The sequence below is a fragment of the Manis javanica genome, chromosome 15 (genome assembly GCF_040802235.1).
Source record: "Manis javanica isolate MJ-LG chromosome 15, MJ_LKY, whole genome shotgun sequence".
NCBI classification, from domain to species: Eukaryota; Metazoa; Chordata; class Mammalia; order Pholidota; family Manidae; genus Manis; species Manis javanica.
In genome coordinates, this window is record NC_133170.1 from 56299902 (window position 1) to 56319941 (window position 20040).

At 44.2% G+C, this 20040-nt stretch overlaps 1 long non-coding RNA gene across 1 annotated transcript in view; it reads left to right on the top strand.

The window, feature by feature from the left end:
* Positions 1-6876: 6876 nt before the first annotated feature.
* Positions 6877-20040, top strand: part of LOC140846351 (uncharacterized) — a 118907-nt gene continuing 105743 nt past the window's right edge. Inside the window, exon 1 of the long non-coding RNA XR_012125348.1 lies at positions 6877-7011. This is a non-coding gene — a long non-coding RNA (uncharacterized lncRNA). The remainder of the gene's footprint in view (positions 7012-20040) is intronic.

Below are 20040 nucleotides of genomic sequence, written 5' to 3' on the forward strand. Positions count from 1 at the left end.
GTTTATAATCTGGGAAATTTAAAGAGTTAATTCTAAGTTCAGCTACACCTGACATTAACACTGATGAGACATTTGAATGATTGCTAATCCAATCCCACTATGCTTTATGATTTTTCATAATTATCCAAGTATGTCTCATAATTTTTGACAAAGATTTGCATTGTAGAGTGATAGTTAAATAATTTTTCAGCAAGAAAACTTTTAATATGAAGCCAGAGAGAACAGACACACCTAAGAGGACAGAGCATGACCACATTTAATTTTCTTTCGATATGTAGGCAGAAGAATGGCCTCTGGGTTTGTCTGTGTCCTATTCCTGGGGACCTGGGAGTGTAGTAGAGTGCATGGCAAAGAATTAAGGTTGCTAATCAGCTGACCATCAAATAGGTAGTTCATTCTAGATTATTCTGGTGGGTCCAATGAAATCACAGGGTTCCCTAAAAGTGGGAGAGGGAGATAGAAAAGGGAGACCCAGATGGCTGCATGAGAAGGACTGGGCTCGAAGCTGCTGGCTTTGCAGGAGGGGAAATGGGACCTTGAGCCAAAGAAAGCAGGCAGCCTCTAGAAATTGAAAAAGGAAAGGAAACAGGTTCTCCCCTAATGCCTACAGAAGGAACAACCCTGCTGACACTTTGATTTTAGCCCAGTGGGACTCATTTTGGACTTCAGATATTCAGAACAGTGAGATTATTAATTTGTGTTGTTTTAAATCACTGCATTTGTGGTAGTTTATTACAGCAGCAATAGTAAGTGAATTATATTCAATTTGGTTCATTAACAAATCATCTCCTCACTTAGCTCCCTGGGTTATATGGACTATAGTGTGTGCCTCTAGCATCTCATGAGCAAATGGGCGGAGATCTAAAGAGTGGTGACTCCCCAGAGCACATGGAGGCCCAAGTGTCTGCTTCACCATTTCCCTTTAATGAAAGACTATTTGCTTCCAAAAGGATGATTCACTTTTTTTTAGCTCAATTAAAAAAAAAGTTGATGAGATGTATATAATGTAAGGCAAATTATTAAGCAGTGAATAGGAAGATGAAAGAAATAAGCACAGAAAATAATGGAAGATCCTTGTTTTCTATTTAATGTTCTGGGTTGGAAACAAAGCATGTATTGTTGAAAGGCAATGAACAACAAATACAGTAAATAAGAGACAAACGGCAGATAACTTTGGGATAGTTGAGGAAGGCCTTAAGGCCGTAATGAAAGGATCGGGTTTTTTTTTTTCCTTAGCAAAATAGAGTTGATGCACAACATTCAGTTGGTTTCAAGTGGACAACTCTGATTTGACAGTTACCTACATTATTAAATGCTAACCCCAACTAGTGTAGTTAACCAGCTGTGACCAAGCACAATTATTACAATATTATTGACTATATTCCCTCTACTGTACTTTCATCTCTGTGACTAACTTATAACTGGGATTTTGTGCCTTTTTATCCGCTTCACCTATTTTCACCTTCTGCCCCCTGCCCCATGGCAATCACCAGCCTCTTTGGTGATTTTCTTTTCTCCAAAAGGGTTAGTCCCTCTATCAGTTTCCTTTATCCCTGTGTGGAGTTTTCAGATAGGAAGTACATCATAGATGGAAGTGAGGGGAACCCTGCATGCGGGATGCCGTTTTCAATCTTACACTGTAGTGTCATGGAGGCAATGTCTTCCTCAGAACCACTGTTTTTCCTTCTAGGAGTTAGAATGTTTACTGTTTCTTCTAGGTTTGTTTGTGGGTGTCTGAGGCTTCCATTTCCTCTGATGTCCTTGTTTTGCCTGTCCTATTGTCTTTGGGTTTCTCTAGTAACTCCTTAAATAGAGCCTGAACCTGCCAGCTTTCAGCTCCAGTATTTCGTTTATGTGGGTAAGGTGTAGTCCTAAGATTAGGTCTCAGTCTTTTAACAGCCTGTGGCCATGGGCTGTAACTTTCTAATTCAGAATTCCATTTTCTGCAGCATTAAGTCTTCAAAGCATTTTTAAGCTTGACTATCACACATACATTTCAATGCCATCTTTACTGGCCTCACATTTCCCTGTGTAGTCATCTGCTGTGGTTTCATTCATGTAACAGTCAGTGACTTGCTCAACATCAACTACGTGCTTCTAGTTCTGTTACCAGCAGACACTAGAACAGGGTCTTCGGTCCTTGTCTTTGAGTATTAACAGAAGTTAACACAGACCTAGGAGTATACCAGCAAGCACTTTTTTAGAGATGTGAGGACACAGATGCTCCTTGACAGACCAGGGTGGGCTGCTCAAGAGAGAGCTCTGAGAAGAATCAGGGTGGCTCTGATTAAGGGGAGTGAAAGTGTCTATTATTAGTTATTAGGTCATGTAGTGTGATTGGGAGGATTTCAGCACATGTGCAATTGGATTACATATGTACACATATGGCAGTGTCATCTCATGTAACAGTGTATAAAATCTCCACCTAGGGATGGGAAATTTAGTATTACAATGAGGAAAAGGCAACTAAAGGACACCAAAGTTACCTTATGCTCATGTCACAAGTTGTGTCTTGGTCCATTGATTATCTGACCAGGGGTCTCTAAACCTAGGACATGGAGGTTATGAAACTTGTTAAAATAATAGGTTGACATGGAAAACAAGATGTGTTGGAGCCTCACAGGGCCAGTTGTCTGAGTCACAAGGCACTTTGCCAGGACTTAGGTAGGAGGGGCTGGACTGGTGTCTCCATCTTTTTTTCCTACCATCTCAGTTCTAGGCACTGTACTAAGTCTGTAAGTAATTCATTTGTTTCGTAAGAGCCCTCTGAAGTTGATACAATCTAACAGAGGAGTCACCTTGTAGAGACGTTGAGCAGCTTGTCCAAGGTCAAACGCTGCTGGGTAGCTGAGCCAGGCTCCTGTCTGTCTTCCCTGTTGCCTTTAATCTGAACTGTAATGACAAACTGACTTCCTCCTGAGCTATGATTATTGCTGCTAAAAATAGCAAATATTTATTCAGTGCCCTCACATTCAGGTCTTCTTGTAAGCATTTAAAATCCATTACTTTAGCTGAATGGCCATTTACGAGGTGGCCACTAATTTCATCCCATTTTACAGGATGAAAATTCCAAGGCACAGAGAGGTTGAGTACCTGGAGCTGGCATGCAATGTGGAGCTGGGATCTCACTGCAATGGAAAGTTAAGAGACTGAAGTTTCTTCTGTTTCTTGGAGTATTTTTTATAGAAGGGCATTTGCCCTCATTCCTCACATCCATCTATCCACTTGCACATTCAGTTTTTTCTTCTCAATAATTCCAAATTGTATGTTGAGAGACTGCTGATCATTCTAGATGCTGGGATACAGCTGTGTCCTCCAGGAATTTATATTCCAGGGAAGAGTGAAATCGAACCAGGAACAGCAGTAGGTTTGAAGGTGGATGTGATATGAAGATGTGAATTTGTGGAGGCAGTTCTCCATGTCTTTCTCCTTGTTTTTGGTTCCAGCTGGGTGGCTAACCCCTCTGCCTGCTCCAGGGACTGTTGGCTGGGTGGGGAGCAGAAGCTGGAATCTCTGGGGTCAGGGGTTGAAGAAAGAGGTAAAATCCCAGAGGGGACAGCTTTCTGATGTGGAGGGAGCACAGCACTTCTAGGGGCATCATATTCTAAATGAGGCGAATCTTTCACATCTGCAGGGACCAGGAGGCCAGGCAGCATGGGATGGTGACCCAGCACCTGGCACCACCCAGGTATCGGTTGGGGGGAGCCAGTAATGACTGAGACGGAATTTCTCATCACCTGTAGGATGGGATTCAGAGTCAGAGAGGATGGCTTCAGTAAATAAAGAAATGGATATTTCTTGGGTACCTGGGTGGGTCGGCTTCAGTTCACAGCCACCTGTGATGCTCAGGCCACCATCTCTGGGATGGCAAAGGATGTTCATGCTGGGCACATCTGCATGCTGGTCCCGTGGCATCTCTGCATTCATCCTGGTGGACTGGCTGGGACCCTGCAGGAATGGTGAGCAGAAGCAAGGCCTTCAGAAGCTTCTCCTGGGTATGGATGCGACTGAGTTTAAGAGGGCAGTCCAAACGTTTCCACCACTGGTCAGATGTGGACGGGAGGGAAATCACTTATTTGACAGTGGTAGGGGGTTCGTTTTTCTCATTCCCAGCAGAAAGTGCCCTCAGTCTGGAAAGGATGTTGCTGAATCCTAGAACAGCCCCAGCCTAGTCATACCATGCAAGGCCTAGGCCAAGGGGTTGCCCCAGTTGTGGGGACGCCTGTTTGCCAGGGCAGGAATGAACCCCCTAGCAGCTGTGGGTGTTTGGGAAGATGACACTCTGACTTGGTCCCAGAAGAAGAGATTTCTGAGAGTTTCTGGGGCTCATGCCTGAGATGCAGTGAACAGTGACCGAGGAACTGTGGAGTGCAGTGAAATCCCAGGGGTGAGGCTCCCAGGCCTCCAGTGCTCTCAGGGCAAAGTAAGCTTCAGTGGCTAAGGCTGGCTGCGCAGGGCCCCTGAGCATTTCAGGGGGGCCGCCCCCTGGAGAGCACACAGCTGGCTGAGGAAAGGTGTGCACACCCGTACCTGGTGGGGGGAGAGTACAGAAGCCCCACTCAGAGAGTTCTGGAGGTGATGAGCATGGCCTGAGCCTGCAGAGCATGTGTTGGCTGACCCAAGCTCTTGGTGACATGCTCACCCTCACAGCTCTCCCATCCTGTGCTGTAAAGGCTGGGTTTAGCCCAGGCCTGCCATTCAGGCTCCTGGATGTGTTATAGAAGTTTTATAGATGTTTTCCTGGGAATGGTCATGGAGCCGGGGTCCCATGGGTGGGGCCTGGGGTGCCCTGGGGAGAGACCTGCCTGGAGGGACAGTGAGTGTGTGCCCTGCCTCAGAAAGCATGGTCCCCAGGAGGCCACCAGGTGCCTATAGGAAGGCGGGGGGCATTTCACAGTGTCTCCAGCTACAGAGAGAACTGGCAGCTGGTGACACTGACTGAGGAGGGCTTGGGGTGGATCAGGAATCTGGGTGGGCACAAAGTATAGCCTGTGGGAATCCACTGTGTTCTTCCCATTTGTGCCCAGAAGAGTGAGGGTGACTTCCCTCCCCTTGTGTGTGTGTGTCTGTGGTGGGAGAGGGGGATGAGTTATTTCAGACAAAGGTGATGTGTGGGAGTCCCCCAGGTGAGAGGGGTGGCAGGTAGGCAGTTGGCAAAGGCCCCTAGAGGGCTATATGTAGGCAGGTGCGATGTGGCCAGATGATAGCCCAGCAGGGACAAGGGACATAGCTGGGCTTGCTGTGGGGTGGTTTGCTAGATCGGAGGCTTGTGGGAAGGTGGGCCAGCCCCCTGGCTGGGGGGCCCCACTGCCATGCTGGGGGCATTGCACTCCTTTGCTGCGGGGCCCTCCGCTGACCGGTCCTGCTCACATGCTGCCCTTCCAGCACCACTGATGGGACTGAGGTTGGCCCCATGGACTGGCTTCCCCTTCAACTTGCCATTCCAAGTGGTGGGTATCACTGGGGTCTTCTGGGGTAGGGGCTCTTCCTATTGAGGCAGCAGATTGAGTGTGTTTCTCCCCTCCCTTCCAGCAAGGGCTCTAAATATGACTTGGCCTGTGTGGCCCCCCCTTCTGCCTATCCCAAGCTTTCCCTAGTGGTCGCAAAAACCAGGCTGTCACAGTTAGGGGATTAGAGAAGTTGAGTACCATGTGCAGATGTCCTCATCAAATAGACAGCGATGGGGGTCACAGTTTAAGGGTCATGATATGCAAGACTGGGCAAAAGAGCATGACATTGAATGGAGGTTCCATCTCCCCTATAACCCTAAAGCAGCAGGGTTAATAGGAAGAGTGGAATATTGAAGAGGCTGATTTAATTACAACAGCAAAACCATGTTGACTGGGCGGACTCAAGTACAGGCTTTAATACATTGGAATGTCCAACCAGTAGGGCCTGCAGCCCCACATGCCAGACAGAGGATCTTGCTGAGACACCCGTCCACAGAAGTATGGACGTGGAGGAGGCAGCCATGGCCCCATCACACCTGGGAAATGTGGGACCCCCTGGAATTTGCAGTGGGATGTTCCACCAGGATGAGTGAGTTACTTCCCACTCCTGGGTGAGGGGGAAGTACCCAGTCCCCACAGGGTCCCCTCGTCCTGCTGCCCCTGGGCTGTTGAGATGCACCACACCTGGGATGGAGCACAAACCACCGAAGATGGGAGAAGGTGGGGCCTGTTCAAGCACTCCCGCCCCCGGTGCGTCTCCTTATAACTGACAGCGCTAGCTCCCTTGGCCAGTGGGTATGGTGTGTGCCACCAGGTCAAGTTCCTAAAGCTGCCAGCCTCCCTCTCCCCAAGGCCAGATGGGCACATGTTTTCCACTGGTACAGCACCCTTACTAAATGTACCCAGCAAGCCTTAAATGAGAGCCGGCAGCCTGTCCTTTCTGAACGCTGAAATGTCTCCAGTGAGAAAGCTGTCTCTAATCAGTCTGCTAATGCATGCTCTTTATTAAAGTCACCTGGGGACACAACTGCATGTGCTGAGTGATCTGACCCCCGCCCAGGGGTGTTAATGAGTCAGTGGTTTGGGTCATGGGCTCTTGATGGAAAAAATTGTTACTTATTTTGGGAGTAATTATCTTCATCTGTGTTTTTATATGTGCTTATTGTTGCTGTAGCATGTGCCTCCAATGTAGCCAGATAACCACCAAATAAGCCACCTCCTAGCTAACAAGCCCTCTTGCACACTCACGGCACACTGCGCAAGAGGGGCTGGGTGGTAAGATCCTAAGAGCCCATCATGAAGGGTAACATGGTGAAGGAGGTCATCAAGAGGACGTGACCCCGGTTGTCCTGCAAGCTGAAACCACTCAATCACAGACAGTGATTGTTCCTGGAATGTTCGCTCCTCCCACCGTTCCCGCACTGGGAGCTGGTGTCAGCAGTGTGGCCTTGAGAGTCAGGGGCTGAGCCCATGTGGATGGTGCAGGTGACCAAGCCCAGGAAGGTGTCCACATGTATAGGAGACTGTAGGGGCCCGGAGATCTGCCCAGGAGACAAGCCTGGTAAGTCTGTGCCCCAGCTTGGTGAAGCCCCTTGCCGGCCTTTCTTGGGCCTCCTCCTGCCCTCTAGCCTCTGGGTACCGGTGTTTCAGAGCCCAACCCAGAAGCTTCTGAAATGTCCAGTCCACAGGGGCTTCAAGGCCCTGTTAGAAGCAGGCTGGCCTGGACTCCGGTCCCGACCTCGCCCCTGACTGACTGTGGGATCCTGGGCAAGTCACAGGTGGCGATGCGCCCTTGAGGGCAGAGTGCCTGGTAGACTGGCCCCTGGTAAGCCCTCCAACACCGCTGGCTGTTTTAGTTTTTACAGGCAATCTTTCCCCTTACTTGGGGAGAATTTGGTGGGTAGCTGGCCCTTCTATGTCTTCAGGTTTATCCGTACTTTATCTCGCTGAAATTCACTTGCATTTCCGTCACATTTGGCCAGGATGGGACGGAAGTCAGTGCTCCTGATTTTTAGGTGTTGCTATAGTTAAATTACATGTGTTGAAATGCTTAATTCAGATTCTCTGGTTCTCACACGCCCTGGAAATAATAGCGCTTCCCCTGATAACACTATAAAATTGGGAACCTCTTGCCTCATGTAGAGAAAAGTGCTCGATGAATAGATTAAACTGGATTAGAATAGCTGGGCTCCACCAACTCCAAGGGTCGGTGGATGGAGTTCAGGAGGCTCATGCACTGAAATACAGAATTTCCTTCAATGATAAGTGGCAATAAAGGGTCTGAGCACTGTAATATTACCAGAACATACGACTTCCTCACTTCTAGAAATCCTAGTGTTTGTGTATGAGTACAGTTGCCACTCATTTCTCAAAATGTCATGGTGATCATATATGCTGATTATTATGAAAATACTTTTTATTTATGGTGACGAGGCCTGCCACTGGGTCTTGTTATCTACTGTTAAGTATGGATATTTATATAGCCCCCATTTGTTTAATAACTGGATAAATAAATCTCAGTATATTTGGCTTTCCTTGAAATGACATGTATTTTACCTTATGAATTTGGGAAGAGGTCTCTAGGCTTCACCTGATTGCCAAATTACTAACTTCCAGATGTTGGAAAACTTTCTCAGTAAGAGAGGCAATTTCCAGCTCAATCACCAGAGGGAACTATTTCCCAACTAATGTTTTAAAAGAGCACAGCAGGTTTTTTTTTTTTTTTTTTTTTTAATTCCCTTTTAACTCTTGTTCTAAAAATGGTTCAAGTTTTCTTTACCATTAGCAGTGTAACTGGGGCCCTGTCACGGGTCTTTGTAGCTGATACCTGGCCAAGAGCTGAGGCACCCTTGTATTGTGAATCCTGGCTGATGTGAAATGAAAAAGTGGGTCTCCCAGGCACTCCAGATAAGAACTGAAGTTCAATGCTCACAGCGTCTTTGCTGTGTGTCCCACTACCCAACAAAAAAAGAAGATACCCAACCTTGTAAGGCAGAGAGTTTATCTGGTTTGGTATTCTGGTAGCACAGACCCTATCAGGGCAGAAATGGAGCTGAAGACTTTCCATGAATGCAATGGCTGTTAGAAGGTGTTGCTTTGTGTTGGGAGCAGAGAGTGGGCAGAGGCAGGAGAGGGTGAGAGGGGCAGAAAACAGAACTTTCAGACAGAGGAAGAGAAAGGCCATGATCCTAAAACCCAAACCTAGGGCCCTAACCAGGCCTGCCACTTGGTTATGCAGGGCTTGCCCCTCAGGGCTGATTTTAATGGGAACAATTTCACACATTCCTTGTCGGCCACGTCAGCACATAGGTCACTGTATATATATAAGGGCTCAGAATAGAGGGCTTAGAGTGTCTAATTGCAAAGGGAAGCAGCTGCTGCAGTCAGCATGGAGCCCAGGAAGAGTTGTGCAAACCCCATCACCCTGATGGGTCAGGCTGAGGAAGTGCAGCAGGGTGGGCAGAAGCTCAGCAGCTGTGCTGTGGTCCAAGGTCAAAATTTCCATTTGTTACAGTACCTGCCCCTCTGACCTTTATGGATCCTTCAGCTCTTATTTTCTCAGTTTCAATAAGAGCAACACTGTTTTGACCATTTGTTCACTTGTTCATTCATTCACTTGCTTGTTACTGAGAGCTGTCTTTTCAGGCTCTGTCCTGGGTGCTGGGGCCACAGAGGCCGACCCACGTGCTTCAGGGCCTCAGAATGCTTGGCACATGTTGGTAACCGTGAGTCCTTGGAGTAGGGTCCTTTCAGGCATGCCCTCTGCATGATTCTCCTGAGCCTCGGATTCCTCCTGTATAAAATGGGACTAAGATTGACTGTGTCATGGGATTACGTGAGAATGACAGAACCCGGCGTGTGCACAGCTGGCCCAGTGCCAGAGTATGTGGAGGGCAATGCAGTCAACGAATTCCCACTTCATTTTGTGGCATTGGCACCTCTGGGAACCTCGGGTGGACTTCACAAATGCTCTTCATTAAAGTGCCATGGATCTGTTTCGGGACATGACAGTGTGACAAGGTGGTCAAGAGCCTGGGCTCTGAGCTGGATGGCGTCGGCTGTGTCCCAGGACTGACACTTAATAGCTGCAGGACTTGGAGCAGCCTACATGGTCTCTGAGCTGTGTTTCAGCTTCCCCATATTTAAAACGGGACAAGGCTGTTAGGAATTAATGCATGACAGGTGCTTACAATGGCTCCTGGCACACAGCAAGGGCTCAGGACTGTGAGCTATTATTATTATTGTTATTGCTTGAGGCAACTTGTTCCATGTCCTCTGGTGATGGATTTAGAGGGTCATGTGAATCTAGTAGACAGTCTAAATCAGAGGTTTCCTGTCACTGGACTGTTTTCTCAGCTGGCTGTGGTGACGAAGGCATGGGGGTGGATGAGTGATGGTGGTGTGGTGCTGGGGGAGGTCATCGAGGGTGTGACCCGGGCTTGACCCATGAGCTGTGCCTGGACAAACAGAGCCTCCTCACCTCCCCTGTCCCTGGGACATTTGCTCTGCCCACTGTTCTGGCACTGGGAGCAGGGGTCAAGGTCATAGCCTTGAGGGTCAGGGGCAGAGCCCACCTGGACAGCATACTGAGCCCAGGAAGGCCTTATAAACTTGAGATTCAGGGGCAGACGCAGACATCTGCTTGGCTTGACATCCTGGGGCCAGCCTCCTAAGTTAGTTCCCTGGCTTGGTGAAGCTGCTGCCTGCCCAGCCTGGGGGACTGCCCCTTTCTTTGGTTGCTCCCTGCCTGCCTTGTGTTGGGCCAGTTTGTGACCCAGCACATGGAGGTGGGGGTGATGGGTGAGTGGGATGGGGTGGGGGGTGGGAGGTGGGAGGTGTGGTGGCGGGTGGTCTAGGCGGGGAGTGAGGGTGAGCAGTGGTGAGGATGAAGGAGCAGTGGGGGCACTGGGAGGGTGGGTGGTGGGGGGAAGGCAGCCTCCCTGACACTAGGGAGGCTGTGGGGGGCTGTGACTCACCCCAGGAGCTAGCCGTGTCCCTGGCGGCAGCACGGGGTGACGCAGAGCCGCAGGCCTGATGGTGCCCTTGGGTCCTGGGGGAGCCCGGGCTTCCCAGCAACCAGGTTGTCATGGGCATGTGGTCTGACGATGCATTTTGTTCCTTTTGGGACAATTCTGTGCTTTTATTGTTTCACCTCATGCACCTTTCATTTCCTGAGAAATCACAAGCATTTTGAAGATACTGTAAAGTGTTTCCTCCATCCCTTTGTTGTTGGGGTCAGATAAAAGAAGTCTACATTAGGGTGACAAAATTGAGGTGATTCTCCAGGCCATGGGTCTCTTAAACTGTTGGGAAGTGGCATCTGGTCACTCGGCCATCCCTGTGGCCGGCCAAGTGAGTGTTTCTGGGAAGACAAGGCCCTTTGTTAGGTTTCCCGCTCCCCGCAGCTAGGAAGCAGAGAGCGCAGAGAGCTCTTTCCTTCCTCCCCTAGGGCGTCCTGCTGGGTGCTTGGCTCTGTATGTGTGTCAGTGACCCTCTGTCCTTCCGAAGAGAGCGGGTGCTGGGCTGGGGCCGAGGGCCTGAGCGAGGAGACTGGAGCAGATGTGCCCTGTTCTTTAACCTTTGGCGTAAGTGGGGTTGGCACCGCCCTTGTCATCCAAGAAACCATTTTGGAGAGAAAAGAAAAAAAGCCCCCAACAAAACCTGTCATTTTTGACCACTTAGAAAAATATTTGCTCCACATTCAGTGAAGCAGAGAAAAATCCCATTTTCCTTAGTCAAGGCGGCCGCAGTTCCTTCCAGAATGCCTGTGACAATGGGCTGCGGCCAGTCCTGTCTGCTGTGGTGCACCTGGCGTCTGAGCCAGTACGGATGCAGCTCACCTTCCAGCCAAAGTGTTTAAACTGGAGAAGAAATAAAAGGGATGCACTTCAGGATGCACTTGTCTCCAAAAGGCTGCTTCCTAAAACTGCTAATTGTGCATGTTGGACAGGAACTGTGGGCTCCGGCAGCCTCTTTCACTCCTATTTGCAGATGTTTTATGGAGGTGATTTAAACCTCAGCGCTCTTCCTTTCTTCCCTCTGGTGAAGGAGCTCGGCGTTATCAACTCATTAACTTGTGTTCCCGTTATTGCCCGCAGTTGCAGGCCTCTGCTTTCAATAACGTGGCACAGCACCATCAGGGGATGTTAAAGCCACAGAGGTGGCCTCGGTGGATGATCAACAGTGATGGCAACTTTGCAAATTTAAGAACAGCACAGAAAGCAAAACTGAGATGCAGAATGTGAAGTGCTGATGGAGAGCAACTCTAATATTCCCAGTGTGTGGCCCCATATGAGATGTAGGCTGCAGGGGAGGAAGAGCTTTCAACAATCTCTTGCTCGGTATTGCGATTCTCAGAGGCTTATCAATGTTGCTTTGTGGTGTGGAGTCCTGCGGTATTTATTCCTCATCCTAGGTGCTCAGTGCTGAGGAAGACATGGACCTGTCACCAGGGAACAGTCTTGTGGGAGACAGGTAAAGAGACAGCTAAACTAGGAAGAGCCGTACAGAGGAAGACATGTTGCGAGAGTTGAACCCTGTTGCTGCAAATAGGATTCAAGGAAGTTGGAAGTATGAGCAGGTGATGTAGAAATACACAAGAGATAAGTTTTGCTCTGCTGGATTGGAGAAGGTGGGAGAGGACGACATTGTCAGTGACCCCTGCCAAACACCACTGGGAACATGCATGTAGTCAAAGTTGGGTTCATGATTTGCTGTACAAAAGAACACACACCAGAGAGAAGCATGGGGTGTGTGGGTAAGAGAGAGTTTGGAGAGGCTTAATAGAACATTTGCACTTGTGTTTGGTGATTTGAATACAGGAGTAGGGGTCTGCGCTGGATTGGCCTTGTTAAGAAAGTGGGTCCATTTGGTGACCTGGCCTCTTCATGCTTTTGATCTAGGAGATGGGAGGAATGTGTGAAATTAGAGATATCACTGGAAAAGAAGCCATAGCAACTCCCGTTAGCCTGGGGCGGGGGGGATGTTTGCTCATTCTTGTGGTTCACAGTGTCTGTGTTTTCATTTCTGTTCAGGTATGATTATGGAGGGGTATTTTTTTTGTCTTGTTGGAATTCTCAACTGATTTGATATTCTTCTATGAAATTGTTTATTTCATTAGGGGAACATCACAGCCTAGCTGTGGTAGCATTGAGGTCAGCTACAATTCTTAAGGCTGGTTTTGTTTTTCTCAAAGTGCTTAGGATGGGTAGGAATTTTTCTGAGCAAAAAGAGATGGCATCCCTGGGAGATGGGAGAGGACATAGCTGGAGCAGAGAGGAAGACATCAAGCATCACCAGCGGCGGAGGACACTGGGAGTAGCTCAGGATGCCAGGAGCGAGGGTGTGTGGGGATATGCAGGGGCACAAAGGCTGAGGAGCCAGACAAGGCACTTAGTAGAGGGCTTGTGGGTCTGAGGAGCTTAGACTGCATCCTTTGGCTGTCTTCATCTGAGAGCTCAGCTCAGAGAGGCTGATCAACATATGTCTGTCAATTGTGATGGACTTCATTTTCCTCGCACCCTCTTCTCTCTTTCACACCACGTGTTAACCATCAAAGCCAAAAAGCAAAGCTCCCTGAAGGAGGGATATCCTTCTAGGAGTCCAGATAGCCTTCTCTTATGGAAACTCTTAGAATACATAGTCACAGAACTGAAAGGGTTCTCAGGGCACATCTGATTTGCCTCACATTTCACAGGGGATCTGAAACCAGATACAGCAAAGTACTTCCTGAAAGGTCCACAGCAAATCGTGAAAGAATGGAGACTTGAATTTATCTCTCCTGCTTCCTGACCTCTGTGCTTTCCACCCAATTAACCCTTCAGAACTTTCCTAAAGTGATGCTTATGTGACCCTAGTCATTCCTGGGGCTCCACGTGGCTCAGTCGCTGCCTAGACCCCTCCTAAAAGCCAACTACGGCAGCCAGAAATCATTGAAAAGGAACCCATCTGTTACATGCCTCTACTGAAGAACTTTAAGGGGATATGATTCATGAGCTGGAGTAACACCCTTCAAAGGTCCCTTGCTCCATTCTTCTCTCAGCTTCCCCAGATGTTCTCTTGTGTCAACACCCAAACTGCTTCTCCAACCACAGCCTGGAGCAGAATCCTCTCTTGCTCCTTTCTCCTTGTCCAGTTCTTTAGTAAGAAAACTGGCCTCTTGGCCCATCCCCTCCCTCCCTTCTTCCTGTCCCTTGGGACCCCCACCCCTTCTCTTATGTTAGTCAGGGTTGTGTCTGGTTGCCTGTTACAAAAACCCCACTACAGTGGCTAATGCAAACAAGAGGTGTCTTTTTCTCCCCCAAATAAGTCCATAGGAACTGTTCCATGGCTGGTCCATCAGCTCCTTCTACTTTTCTCCCTACTGTTTATGATACAGAGTTTCTTCATCATTCTAACAGGTGGCTGCTGTAGGCCACAAGAGGAATGGCCAAAGGCAAAAGACATGTGCCTGCTGAATGACTTCTTTCTATCAGGAAAACAATTGCCTTCCTGGAGGCCCCATCTAGTAGATTTACACTCACATCTCATTGGTCAGAGAGTCACAAGGCCATTACTAGCTGCAAAGGAGTGTGCAGAGTAAGTCTAACTGGTCACCTTGCAACCCTGGAAGAAAAGCAGTGTCACGCTAATAAAGAAGGGAGAGGGTAGCTATTGGGTAAAAGCTGGCATTGTTTGGTATACATCCTCTAGATTTTGCATCACAAAAATTTTGGGGGGTGATCTGGCAAAAACAGGGCTCTTCTCCATGTTGGGTTGGGGGAGAAAAGCAGGTGAAGCAAAGTTATTCACAAGTGAATTAATATTTGTTTAAACAAGTATGATCCATTCTAGAACACACTGATTTTGTTTCATTTTGCAAATGTTGAGCCTTTAAAAATAGATTAGAAATTTAAAAAACGTTTAGGATATCTTGCCTATAGGGAGCTAAGCATTTTTTTCTTAATGCTTTATATGCACCCTCAGGGCTTTGCTCAGAGATATATAAATAACAAGAAGATAAGTTTTCAAAGACATTCGACTGGAAAGATTAGAGTTGTTTTTCTCTTATTATGCACTAAAATAAAACAATTACAGAGAATAAAAACACCAAGCTCTTGATACTATAATTTCAATCCTCCTCTCTGTTAAGGCTCACACAGGCATTTGAGGTTACTGCAATGGGTACATTCCAGTTGTTAGTGATCTGTTCTTTTTCATTTAACATTATTTTATAGACATGATTTTATGGATTGGCAGTTAACATAGTTATTTTTTGTGACAATATATTATTCCAATATGCTATGGGTAACTTGGCCCTTTTCCTTTGATCAGAAGCATTTAAAAATATTCAACAACTGATAGGTCATTAACATTGATCAATCAGAATACACCAGGTTATAGAATCTGAGCATGCCCTGGAGACCCCTGCTGGACGAAGTATCAGTCTTGTTGCCTGTTTGTAGAGTGGTCAGTGGATCCATTTGTTGGTGGTGGGGAGTTGGGTAGTAAATATTTGCTGATATGGAAGAACTGCAACAGCTTAATAACTTACCAATTTATTTTGCTGTGTATCAAACCATTCTCAAACTTAGTGACTTAAAAAATGCATTTAGCTCATTCTGTGGGTTGGCAGTTTGTGTGGGGGTCACGTGAGTGGTTCTTCTAGTCTTCACTAGGGCCAATGATTTATCTATGGTCTCCTGCTGGACACTTAGATAATATGCTTCTGGCTGTTGCAGGGTCAGCTGGTGTGATGGGGATGACTTGGCTATGAAAGCTAGCCTGGGCTTTTCACGTGATTGGATGCATTCCAAGAAAACAAGCAAGTTTTTGACTTGGGTTTTGTTTATTAACTTTCTGTTTTTGTGGTTTCTCTGAGAGAGTTTTTTTTTTAAAAATCAGGTTGTTTTTATTAGATTCCCCCAAACCACCTATTTCTCTCATGCCCACCCCACCTCTGGCAACCACTAATCTGTTCTCTGTATCTATGACATTGGTTTTTTTACATATAAATTCCACATATAAGAGAGATCATAAGGTATTTGTCTTTCTTTGTCTGACCTATTACACTTAGCAAATGCCCTAAAGGTCCATCCCTGTGGTCAGAAATGGCAAGATTTCATTCTTTTTTTTGTGGCTGAATAATATTCCAGTGTGTGTGTGTTGTGTGTGTATGTACCACAATTTCTTTATTCATCCACCAATGGGCACTTAGGTTTTTTCCATATCATGACTATCGTAAATAAGGCTGAAGTAAACATGGACATGCAAATATCTTTTTGAATTAATGTTTTTGTTTTTCTTAAATACCCAAAAGCAGAAATGCTGGATCATGTGGCAGTTCTATTTTTAAACTTTTTAGGACACCCTATACTGTTTTCCACAGTGGCCATTCTAATTTACAATCCCTCCAATAGTGCATAATGGCTCCTTTTTGTGCACATCCTTGCTATTACTTGTTATTTCTGGTCTTTTTGGTATAGTCACTATAACAGGTGTGAGATGATATCTGATTAGTTTTTATTTTCATTTCCATGGAGATTAAAGATGTGAAACATTTAAATACCATTGAATCTGTAGATTGCTTTCAGTAGTATGGACATTTAAACAATATTAATCCTTCTAACACATGAGCAAGGAATAGCTTTCCACTTGTATCTTCTTCAATTTATTTCATTAATGTTTTGTATCTTTCAATATGTAGTTTTCTCTTTTTAGTTAAATTTTTTCCTAAGATATTTTATTCTTTTTGATGTAGTTGTAAATGGGATTTTCTTAATTTCTCTTTCTGACAGTTCATTATTAGTGCATAGAAATGCAATAGATTTTTGTGTATTAAGTTTGCATCCTGCAACTTTACTGAATTACTTTATTAGTTTTAACAGGTTTCTGGTGGACTATTTAGGGTTTTCTTTATGTAATATCATGTCATATGCAAATAGTGGCAATTTTACTTCTTTCTAATTTGGATGCCTTTTATTTCTTCTTCTTGTCTAATTGCTCTGACTAGGAATTCTAATACTACGTTGAATAAAAGTGGTGAGAGTGGGCATCCTTGTCTTGCTACTGATCTTAGAGGAAAAGTTTTCAGCTTTTCACTACTGAATATGATGTTAGCTGTGGGCTTGTTATATATGACCTTTATTATGTTGAGATGTGTTCCTTTCATACTCACTTTATTGAGAGTTCTTAATCATAAATGGATATTGAAATTTGTTGAATGCTTTTGCTGCATCTATTGGGATATGATTTTATCCTTCATTTAGTTAATGTGGCTAATCACAATGATTGATTTGTGCATATCGAACCATCCTTGTATCCTTGGAATAAATGTCACTTGGTCATGGTGTATGATCCTTTCAATGTATTGTTGAATTTGATTTGCTAATACTTTGTTGAGGATTTTTGCATCTTTGTTCATCAGGGATATTGGCCCGTAATTTTCTTTTCTTTTGGCAACCTTGCCTGGTTTTGGCATCAACGTAATGCTGGCCTCATAAAATGAAGTTTGGAATTTCCTTTCTTCAGTTTTTGGAAGAGTTTTATAAGGATTGGTATTAATTATTCTTTTAATGTTTGGTGGGATTCACCAATGAAGCTGTCTGGTCTTAGACTTTTGTTTCTTGGGAAGTTTGAATTACTGATTCAATCTACTTACTAGTAATTGATCTGTTCAGATTGTGTATTTCATTATTTAGTCTTGGCAAGTTGTATATTTCTAGGAATTTATCAATTTCTTCTAGATTGTTCAATTTGCTTCTATATAATTGTTCATAGTAGTCTTATAGGATCCTTTGTATTGTTGTGGTATCAGTTATAACACCTTTTTCACTTCTGACTTTATTTTGAGTCCTCCCTTTTTTTTCTTGGTGAGTCTAGCTAAAGGCTTGCCAATTTTATTTATCTTTTGAAAAATAAGCTCTTAATTTCATTAATCTTTTCTTTTTCTATTCTTCATAGTTTCTATTTCATTTATTTATGCTCTGATTTTGTTATAGCGTTTTTCTTCTAATTTTGGGCTTTGTTGTCTTTCTAAATCATGGAATTGTAAAGATAGGTTATTTATTTGAGGTTTCTTATTTCTCGAGGTAAGCATTTATTACTATGGACTTGCCTCTTAGAACTGCTTTTGCTGCATTCCATAAATACTGGTATTTTACATTTCCTTTTTTATTTGTCTCAAAATTTTTTTTTATTTCTCTTTTGATTTCTTCCTTGGCCTCTTGGCCAAGTAGCATGTTGCTTAATATCCACATATTTGTAAATTTTCCAGTTTTCCTCATGTAATTAATTTCTGGTTTCATATCATTGTGGTCAGAAAGATGGTTGATATCATTTCAGTTTTCTTAAATTTATTAAGACATTTTTTGTGGCCTAAAATGTAATTTGTCTTGGAAAATGTTCCTGGTGCTTTTGAGAAGAATGTGTATTCTGTTGCTTTTGGATGGAAAATTCTGTAAAATATCAGTTAAATCCATCTGATCTAATGTGCCATTTAAGGCCAATGTTTCCTTATTAATTTTCTGTCTGGATGATCTATCTGTTGATGTAAGTTGGGTATTAAAGTCTTTTATTATTATTGCAATGCTGTCTATTCCTCCATTTAGGTCTGTTAATATTTGCTTTATATATTTAAAAGGTGCTTGCATGTTGGGTACATAAATATTTACAAATGATGTATCTTCTTGTTGTATTGACCCCTTTACCATTATGTAATGCCCTTGTCTTTTATTATAGTTCTTGTTTAAATTCTGTTTATCTGGTATAAGGATAGCTAATCCAGCTTTCTTTTGGTTTGCATTTGTATGACATGTTTTTTCCCATCACTTCACTTTCAGACTGTTAGTCCTTATATCTAAAGTGAGTCTCTTGCAGGCAGCATATAGACGGGTCTTGTATTTTATCCATTTAGTCATTCTATGTCATTTGATTAGAGAATTTAGTTCATTTACATTTAAAGTAATTATTGATAAGTATGTGCTTATTGTCATTTTGTTAATTGTTTTTGGGCTGTTTTGTAGTGTTTCTCTGTTTATTTTTCTCTTTCTTCTTTTGTAGTTTGATGACTTTTTTTTTTACTGCTATGCTTATATCCCTTTATCTGTATTTTTTGTTTATTTACTATAGGCATTTGCTTTGTGGAGACCTAAGACTTAAAAATCACAACTTATATCTATAGCAGTCTACTTTAAATTGATAACAGCTTAAGTTTGATCCCTTTGTAATGCTCAACATTACTACTCTTCCCCAACATTTTATGTTTTTGATGTCTCATTTTACTTTTTTATCCTGTGTTTTCCTTAGCTAAGTTTGTAATCATAGTTACTTTTATTACTTTTGTCTTTTAACTTTAATGCTAGCTTTACAAATGACTAATCCACTACCTTTACTGTACATTTACCTTTCCAATGAGATGTATTCTTTCATATGTGTTCTTGTTACTAATTAGCATCTTCTCTTTTCAGCCTAAAGAAGTCTATTTAACATTTCTTATAAGGCCGGTTTAGTGGTAATGAACTCCTTTAGTTTTTGTTCATCTGGAAAAATTATTTTTTTCTCCTTAACTTCTGAATGATAACTTTGCTTGGTAACATAGCTTTGGTTGGCTGTTTTTTTCTCTTTCAGCACTTTGAATATATTGCACACTCTGTTCTGGTCTGCAAAGTTTCTGCTGAGAAATCTGTTGATAATCTTATGGGGGTTCCCTTGTACATAAAAAGTTGTGTTTCTCTTGCTGCTTTTAATATTCTTTTTGTCTTTAACTTTTGACATCTTAATTATAATATGTCTTGATGTCAGTCTCTTTGGGTTCCTCTTATTGGTGCTCTCTGGGTTTCCTGGATCTGAATGTCTGTTCCTTCCCCAGGCTAGGGAAATTCCTAGCCAGTATTTCTTCAAATAGGATTTCTTACCCCTTCTCTCTTCTCCTGGGAGCCCTATGATGCAAATGTTAGTCTGTTTGATGTTGTCCTTTAGGTCCCTTAAGATATTTCACTATTTTTCTTTTTTCTTTTTGCTGTTCTGATTGGGTAAGTTCCACTGCCTGGTCCTCAGGTTCACTGGTCCTTTCTTCTGCTTTATCTATTCTCCTGTTGAACCCCTCTGGTGTATTTTGCACATTTACTGTGTTCTTCAGTTCTGTGACTTCTATTTGGTACTTCCTTATAGTCTCCATTCTCTTTGTTGACATTCTCACTGTGATCATCTCTTCTTCTCAGTTCCAGGAGGATCTTTATGACCATTATTTTGACCTCTTTATAAGATAAATTACTTATCTCCATTTCACTAAGGTTTTTTTCCTGAGGTTTTATCTTGTTCTTTCATTTGGAACATATTCCTCTGTTTCTTCATTTTGTTGGTTTCTATACAGTAGATGAAACAACCACTTCTCTCAGTCTTGGAAGGAGTGGCCTGCTGTTGGAGATGGACCTTGTCATTCAGCCTTGCTCCAGCTCTTGTTTGTCTCTCAAACCTCTGTGCTTGTCCAAGTAGCATGTTATATTTTTAATAGGTCCTGGTAGTTGGGGATGTGACAAGACCTGAAGTGTCCCAAAGGGGAGGATCAGCACCTAGATACAGGCTGAGTGGTAACCAGACCCTTAGGCATCAG